The sequence below is a fragment of the Callorhinus ursinus genome, unplaced genomic scaffold (assembly GCF_003265705.2).
Source record: "Callorhinus ursinus isolate GAN/ISIS: 27379988/994484 unplaced genomic scaffold, GSC_fseal_2.0 scaffold11, whole genome shotgun sequence".
NCBI lineage: Eukaryota > Metazoa > Chordata > Mammalia > Carnivora > Otariidae > Callorhinus > Callorhinus ursinus.
This window is the reverse complement of record NW_027397073.1, coordinates 42,356,617-42,365,628: the sequence shown is the minus strand read 5'-3', so window position 1 is coordinate 42,365,628 and position 9,012 is coordinate 42,356,617. Positions and strand designations below refer to the sequence as shown.

At 35.3% G+C, this 9,012-nt stretch overlaps 1 non-coding gene across 1 annotated transcript; it reads right to left on the bottom strand.

Annotated features, from left to right (window-relative positions):
* Window positions 1-6,738: 6,738 nt before the first annotated feature.
* Window positions 6,739-6,845, bottom strand: LOC112835406 (U6 spliceosomal RNA). The gene has a single exon (XR_003211214.1). It is a non-coding gene; the product is annotated as a U6 spliceosomal RNA (small nuclear RNA).
* Between the last annotated feature and the right edge of the window lie 2,167 nt (window positions 6,846-9,012).

The following is a 9,012-nucleotide window of genomic DNA, read 5'->3' as shown; positions in this document are numbered from 1 at the left end:
TGAAACATGACTTAAAATTTTAAACCTTAAGATTAACTTTCTGCCTAATGTTTGTCTAAATTTGGGACAATTACTTTGAAAATAGTATATTACATAAGTATTATTTAAGCCTCAATGTTTGACTTACCAGTGCCATCAACTGCAAATCATGATTCTATGATTCTATGAAGTCCTTTCTATCACTAACACACATGCAAGAATATTACCCATGCATTTTGTTAGATATCTGGTGTAATAAAACTTGTTATAGAGAAAATTAAGAAATAAATGTTTAGTTTGTCATATTTTATACTACCCCCACCTTCAATATTATTAGACACGCTAGAGTTTTTGGATGAAAAATAGAAAGACCACAATTAATGGTTAAGCAACTGCTAGATGGCTAAACTAGAGAAACTCCATGTAATTTTTAAAAAAGAAAGCATACTTTACATAGAAACCATGCAGTTATCAAATTTAGCATTTCTTTATATAATTAAAAAAAAACAGAAAACAACTTTCAAGTCCAGATGGACCACCCCATTTCATACGGAGGTTAAATGCAAGAACACTTACAGGCATAGTCAGTACCTTCTCAAAATAAACTTTGTGAAACATATTTATTTTTCAGAAAAGTGCTTTGATGAAGGCCTAGAATTCTGTATCAGAAACACAGAAGACACTACTTTAGTCTGGGAGATATTTTAGGTAGGAGTAGCTAATTGCCTGCCTCTATCATAAAGAAACCTTAATATGGTTCCTGAAGAACACTTCTGTGCAAAACTGCAACCCAATGAGTCCACCAGGATGAGTTAGCCACAAAACGCACCCTCTGATAATTAAATCTTTGAGTAGAATTGCTAACTATTGTCAATCTGGATGCAAGAGAATGTATACCAAGGATGCTGATTTTTCATTTCAGTTTATTGATTATGAGTTATGCTTTCTGGTACTAAATAAAGAGTTTAGCTGAGTCTTTAAAACTATTTACCAAATTATAAAATACCATTAGTTATATATATAAGTAATATTAATACTGATTAAGGAAAAATATTGAAGCAAATGCAGAGGTAATTCTCTCCTTTTCTCCAAATTTGGACTTATTTCACAAGATAGTGACCTCTAAATATTTTATTGTTTTTTTTTTTTTTGGTGGATCGCATTGCAATGTTAAAAATAACGTATCCTTATCTTTATTTGCTGAGGAATTCACTTGGCAGATATTATCTTCCAGCTTCCTTTCCTACTACCAGTCAATTTTGAGAGTATATAATTTTAACCCATTCTTTGTTACCTTTATAATTTTAGATGCTGTGCTTGAATCTGTACTTCTCAATTCATCATTAGGAGTCTGTATTAGGCATCATCAGTAAATCAGCAAGCTCACGCTCACCTCCACCTCTTGTATCTCCCTTTTTGTCAGTCCTTCCATTGCTTTTATAAGATGTCGATATTAAACATTAGCACTCTAATCCTTAAATCAGATGTTCTATGTTTTGTCGATGGGATGAGTCCAAAAAGTAAAAACCAATAAAGGCACTTTTAAGTTTATGGTTATATTATCATCATTCACTGCAGATTTATTTTATTATTAGAATACATCATTGCTTTCAGTATCTTAATTTTCACTCACAGTGTAAATCCCTTACCTTACCAGATGGGGACTTCTTGTAACAGTAGGAATAAAACAAACCCCTTAATGTTAAAGGGCTAAGTTCTAGTTAAGACAGAGTTTTGTTCATACTGAACATAAATAAAATTTACTTTGGGAATTGAATTCTAAATTTATATAATGAAGAATGGCTGGAACAGTGTCTTTTCTTTTTTTTTAAGATTTTATTTATTTATTTGAGAGAGAGAATGAGAGATAGAAAGCACGAGAGGGAAGAGGGTCAGAGGGAGAAGCAGACTCCCTGCTGAGCAGGAAGCCTGATGTGGGACTCGATCCCGGGACTCCAGGATCATGACCTGAGCCGAAGGCAGTCGCTTAACCAACTGAGCCACCCAGGTGCCCTGGAACAGTGTCTTTTCAAGAGATGTGTTAGCAGTTGGGAAGGAACAACCTGTTGGATGAAGATTTGTATTTACCCTTCCTGGAAGTGGTACAACAGATGGCTTCACAATGCTGATTGTTGTCTGCAGAGATGATAACATGAATAGGGTAAGGAAAGGTCTGGTGTGTGTATGTGTTTGTGTCTGAGTGCGGGGAGGGGGAAAGGGAGGGTGGTTGTGTGCATATTTAAAGACGAGGTGGGTCAGGGATTAACCTCTTTGTCAATAAGTAGATGGTAGGGACATAAGAGTTATTGATCCATGAGAAGTTACCTGTTGTTACCTAAGAGAGATTCTGCGTGTGAAAAGAAGATTGGGCTCCACACACTGCATCCAGGTAATGAGGCACACTGCCGAGTGGGAATGAAGGTGGTGATGGAAACAAGTTTATAGCAACTGTATTTTCATTGTGAGGCAGAAATAAACACTCACATTATCATAGATTTCAGAATCATGCAGCTTGAACGTGTTCACTCAGTTGTGGCTTATTAGACATGTAATGGATACTTTACTTAATATCTCTGGACCTCAAAGATTCTATGTAGAAAATGGGGATAGGAGCAGTACTGACCGCATTTGTGAAAAAATTAAATTAGAAGAGTGGAACATTACAAAGGTACAATAATTGTGAATGAGTTGCATTTTTATTTTTATCCGGAAATAAACGTTTAGCTGGTAAGAATATCTCTGACTTCGTATTGTCAGAGATTAACTAAACTCTTTTATAATCATGACTTTGTGGTAATTTGCAATTCCCTCAAAAATTGTGATCTAGGAATATTTATCAATTTATTGGAATTAAACTTTGAATGTTGTATTGCATCTTATTATTATTACATAAAGACAATTACACATTTTTTTTTTCCTAACTGCTCTTTCCCGTGCCTTTTTTCAATGTTCAAGTTCTTCTCCTGGCGGGGTATTTGTGTTTAAACCATTCAGGAATAGTAGAAGCTAGTAATCAATAGTTCAGGCTTCAAGGTAATACTTATATTGATTAGGGTGCTGTAGTCTGCTTACTAGCCTGGCAACCTAAGTTATTAACTTTACTGTAACTCAAATTCCTCATACACAAGTTAGAATTGTACGTACCTACATTATGGATGAGTTATGAGGACTAAATGAAATAGTGTATGTAAATCACCATGAAACTTAACATTTCACCTTACACATGTTAAACACATCATTATAGTTTTAAAATTGTTCATAAGGGGGCACCTGGGTGGCTCAGTCGGTTAAGCGTCTGCCTTCAGCTCTGGGAATGATCCCGGGGTCCTGGGATCGAGCCTCGCCTCAGGCTCCCTGCTCAGCGGGGAACCTGCTTCTCCCTCTTCCTGCCGCTCCCCCTGCTTGTGCTCTCTCTCACTCTCTCTCTGTCAAATAAATAAATAAAATCTTTAAAAAATTAAAAAAAATAAAATTGTTCATAAGAACCAGGCCCACTGTAGCATCTAAATTACTACAAAATAACTCAAGTAGATTAGAAGGGTCCCAATCAGATGGCAGGGCCACCAAATGTGAGGTGTTGGGATAGGGTGGAGCCTGGCTGTACAGGGGGTGAGAGAATTCCCCCGGCAGAACAAAAGAACGAAAAGCTTACTGACTGCACTACAACGGAGCAGTGTACAGGACAGCGAGGGAGAGACGGCCTGAGAGAAGGCGGTGGTGAGGGGCCACATTTTAAGGGCAGAGTGAAGGAGTCTGGGAAGGCATGGAATTTTCCCTTTCTTTGTAAATTTAGGAACTGCCTCTGGGCCTGGTTGTAACTGGTCAGTTAGGGCCTCTGGTTATTGTGAGCCTGTTTACATGCAACTCGTTGGTCCCTATGGGCCCTTCTGCCTCGATGGAGTTTCCCTTGCTCAAGCCTCTTCCCTAAAAGCAGCCTCTACAAAATGTAAATGCACATGAACTCTTTTAGGGGGCTATGAGAGCTGTAGCCTAACGGGAGGATACGGCTCTTGTCCCGACGAGAAAGGTATTAAAAGTTTATAAATTCATAGTACGTAACCCTCTTGATTGAAATGACTTGTATTCTCCCGGCTAACATATGCCATCTCTAATAAACTATATAAAAGCTCCATTAAATAAATCAAAGGGAAGACTGTACAGAGTAGATTTCAGATCCTGCAGAGTTTTATCCAGTTGTGATATTTGCAGTAGTGATATTCTAAAGTGTCACATAAATTGAAGGAGATGTGAAAGTGTAGGCACTGAACAAATACTTTATCAGAGATTTATCAATTCACATCTAAACTAAGTAAACTACACAAGTAAAATAAAGCATTCCTGTGTGGTTTGCCTGTCAGGACTTTGACGTTAAAATACTGGTCTGTTTTTGTCTGTGTTTAGTTTGTGTGTGTGTGTATGTGTGTGAGGGAGAGAGAGAGTGTGTGTGATTTTAAAAAGAACAATATTACTCGATCAAATGTAAAGCTGAGATTGCTAAATATAAGAATAAATGGTATTAAAATATTTTTATATTTAGAAGATATAATCACACCTTAGATATGGTATAGATATAAATATGCTAGGTGAATATTTTCTTTGTATTTACCTACAATTAGATATCTTATAATGAATTACATGCCTCAATGAGAGTTTGTATTATATTAAAGAAAACAAATCTAATTAATAAGTTGAGTTAATTCAAAATGTGTGACTAGATAATAGAAATCAGATTTATTTATTTAGTTATTTTCTTTTTTATGCTCAAATCCTTTCAGAAGGAAATAAGCTGTTAAAGAGTATATTTAATCAAAATATAAATTAGAAATAAATTTCACACATCCATCAAGGAACATTTGCGATAATATTAATTGAAGATTTTCATATGCTTCATACTGAAACTCAAAGTAAGGATTTTATAACCCACCATTGGACTTGAGGTTATTAGAGGTAAAACCCAGGCAATCACAGTCAAAGGGAGTGTGAAATAGAATTATATGGGACCTGTAGTGGTATCTAGTTGTAAATATCCTGAGTTCAGTGCATAACACTTACTCTCAGAAGAACGAGTTATATGACCTCAGAGGACATTCAGAATATGGGACATCAGATGCAGAGACCCAATGCTGGGAATTGACAAGTCTGTAGCCAATTGTGTCTCTGACTCCACTTCCCGACTTCACTTTTGCTACTCAATCCAGGTTGTTCAGGCTTTCTTCACAAAGACAGCAATATAATATCTGTCAGCGATTTCTATTTCACCCAAGTCAATGGTTGGTCATCTATTGATCTCAGCCACCATCTCAAACCCCTACTTATCTAGACTAGTGTGACATCACCTTCATCTGCTTCTCAACGCCAGTTAGCTACCATCCACTGGTTCCTGATCTAGTGGTCCTCTAAATGTTCCCCTTCTTCTGTTCTCTTTCTACTTTCTCTTTAGATGAACTCATTTAAATCCTGTGGTTCTAGAGAACATTCTACAGGCTAATGGATCTCAAATGTGTATCCTTGCCCATTGTCATCTAAGTACAAAGTATGATCATCTCTAAACTGAAACTTGTCAAATATCTCCAAACTGGTCTCCCATCTCTTCTTTTGTTCCTCACTAATCTACTCTCCACAAGTGAACCAGACTGATTTGTGTAAAACTTTAAGTAAATTATTGCTCCCCCTTCTTAAAACTCTTGTTATTCCTATGAGAATAACAGTGAGAGGAAAATTTATCTATTACAGATCAAAGGTCTCCTTCAGAAAGACATACACCATTCACCCACCTATATACACACATAGACACACAAAGGGATAAATTAGCAGGGATAAATACTTTCTAAACTGTAAATACACTTTATAATATTGGCAACAGTGATGATTCTAACGATAATGAAACTAATGATGGAAGTGTTTTGAAAGACCTTTTGACCTGGGGATACCACCAAACCAACCAAACTAAACAATGTCATGCAAGAGCTTTTTTACCAGAAGTAAATGACACCCTATTCTCCCATGGTGGGTTTGTGCCTATCAGAGATGATGCACTTAAAAATTCCAGCCTATTAAACACTGTATAACAGATTTACAAATGTTAAATATATATGGATTTCTCACCAATATATCAGGTGATTTTGGAAACATGGCTTAAATTTGCAAAAAAAAAAAATGATATTAATTTCCTTTTTGCCATTCCACCAGCCCCCTTTGTCCAGCATCTGATTCAGGCTGGTTGCCAGAGGGAAACTCTTTTTGCCCAGAGGGGTTCCTGTCTTCCTTGCCTTTCAGGGTCCTTTCCCTTAGATATTTGTTTTTTTCCTTCAGATGATAGCAAAATAATGCAAAAAGTTAATTGCTATTGATTTAATAGAAGTGAAAATTAAACCAAATTAAAATTAAATCAAAGTTAAAATCAAATTAAAATTTAGGCTACATCCAGTTATGTGTTATGTACCTCATCTAACTCATAGTAATATTTCAAGTCATAAGGAGATTGGTTGGCAGTCCCCTCTTAGTGGGTACCAAGTGGGCTTTGGTCTCTTTCCACTGTATCTGGTAATGTAGGAGATCCTATTGTGACCGCAGTAACCCCATTTAGCATGGCGACATAATATATGGAATCAGGTACAACTGGCAACATAACATATGGAATTAGATATAACATACCATAGAGAATCAAGTACAACTGGTTTTGAACGCTGGCTCTCACACATCACTGTTGGAAAAAAAGTAGCTTAATTTGATATACTTAATTTGATAGCCGAGATTCCTTTCATTCAACTTTATTCCATTCTTTTGCGTGTCATCCTTGCGCAGGGGCCATGCTAATCTTCTCTGTATCGTTCCAATTTTAGTATATGTACTGCCGAAGCGAGCACTCTATTCCATTCTTTTTTTCTATCCTTAGAATAGTTAATTTTGCTGTTTTCCTAAATTTTACTTGTTGTCATAATTTTGCACCCTCATGCATTCTGAGAAAGTTTATATGCATACATGAATATACATATACATACAGAACACATACACACACACATATATATGTACATATACATGGACATACAGATGCAGATTTTTCCCTTTGGAACTTTTTGTGAAAAAAAATAAGAAAAACAGAATAAAAAATAAACAACTGTAGCTTTTTTAAGCTACAGCGTATGGCATAAAGGCTTGAATTTGGATAACGCAGATTTTTTTTTAAATGCTGAAATAAATGAAGTTGAGGTTTTCTGATCTCCACCTTCTTTCATTGATTCACCTAAAGATCTCAAGAGCTTTAGTCATAAACAGATCCTAAACTTGGGTGAAGGTCAACTTCTACTGCAATTCTGGATTGCACACTCATTAGGCTCCAGGAGGATGAAACTCTCAAAAGATACTTGCCATACGCATAGATATTTAACATCAACATTTTCCTGATTAGAAGATTACCATCTTTTCTCAGTTTTACTGAATGGCCCTCTGTATACAAAGTTTGGCAGAATTTGATGATCATACAAGTTTATTTCTGTGCAAAAAATTTAGACCCACAAAGTTTGAAAGAATAGTCCCTTGTACACTTGTCTATCACCTACTCAAGGAATAAAACATTTCAATTCCATTAAAGCATAATCACCAAGCTTAATTTAGGGTTCTTATATTTTGGCAAGTATTACATTTTATAGCCTATATGTTTTATCTCTAATATATACATTATATTTTTATTTTATTTATGTCTCTTCAAATGATATATTGTCTAATTGTTTTGCAAATTTCTTACTTTTGTTCAATGTACTTTTAAGAATAATTCACTTTGGAACATATAACTAATGTACATCCACCGTATAGCTACTAAATAATAAGAATATACGTATCCGTACTTCACTTTACGGAAATTTAGGATGTTGCTAAACTTTCTTTGTAAGCATTTCTCTGTACATATCTTCTTGGGTACTTGTATGTGATTGCTGAGTATTAGAGTGTGTACATCTTCAATTTCTCTATATATTGTCAAATTACCTTTAAAATTGGTTGTATCCATTTAAATTCCCACCAACGGGTTATAAAAATATATTTGCTCCATATCCTTGTCAAAACGTGTTATTTTCAGACTAAACGTTGCCAGTCTCTGAGTGTGAAACTGCTTCTTATTGTAGTTTTAACTTGCATTTCTCTTATTACTCCTGAGGTTAAACAGTTTTAAATACCAATCACATGTCCCCTCCTTTGATTTGCCAGTTGCTAGATTTTGTCCGTTTTATTGGATTTTTATTTCTTCCCTTCCTTCCTTTCTTCTCGCCTTCATTTTTTTTCTACCAGATTTACCATAGTTTATTTTATATTTAGCATAGTATTTCTTTGTCTGTTTTATGCCTTGTCAGCATTTCCCTCAGTCTCTGAATTACCTTTATCTGTGCGTGTGTGTGTGTGTGTGTGTGTGTGTGTAATTGGATGCAAATAGGTACTTTTACAATGTATATTTTATAGTTTGTACTTTCTGTATCTTTTTAAAGAAGTCGCTGTGATCGTGAGGTCATAAATATATTCTATATTTTTATCAAAATTTAAAACTTTTGATTTTTAGATTAAAGCTTTTGTGCTAAGACTTGATACTTTTCCTACGTGAGTGACACTTTTTTTCTGTACCTTTAATTAAATATGCCATTGCTCATCCCCATCAGCAATGCCACATATTTAATAAGTTTCCATACATAGGTGGATCTATCACTAAGTCGTAGCCTATCCTACCCTATCCTACCCCCTCTTACTCTCATCTATTCTAACATCTTACCCAATTCTATCCTATACCCTGGTCTGCTGTAGTCTATCCCATCCTACCCTAACCAACTTATTTCTTTGCGACTGAGCCAATATAGTAGTACTACCTGAATTATTTCTAAATCATTATATCTTTATAATTATTAAAATCTTGTCTTTTATTTTCATCTATCAAAATCATCTTTGCTATTCTTGGTCTCTTTTTCCCCATGCCCATTTTGAACCGTCTAACTTAAAACATGTGTTCTTTAAAACACTGTGAATTGGCAATTAATTTAAAAATTAATTTGG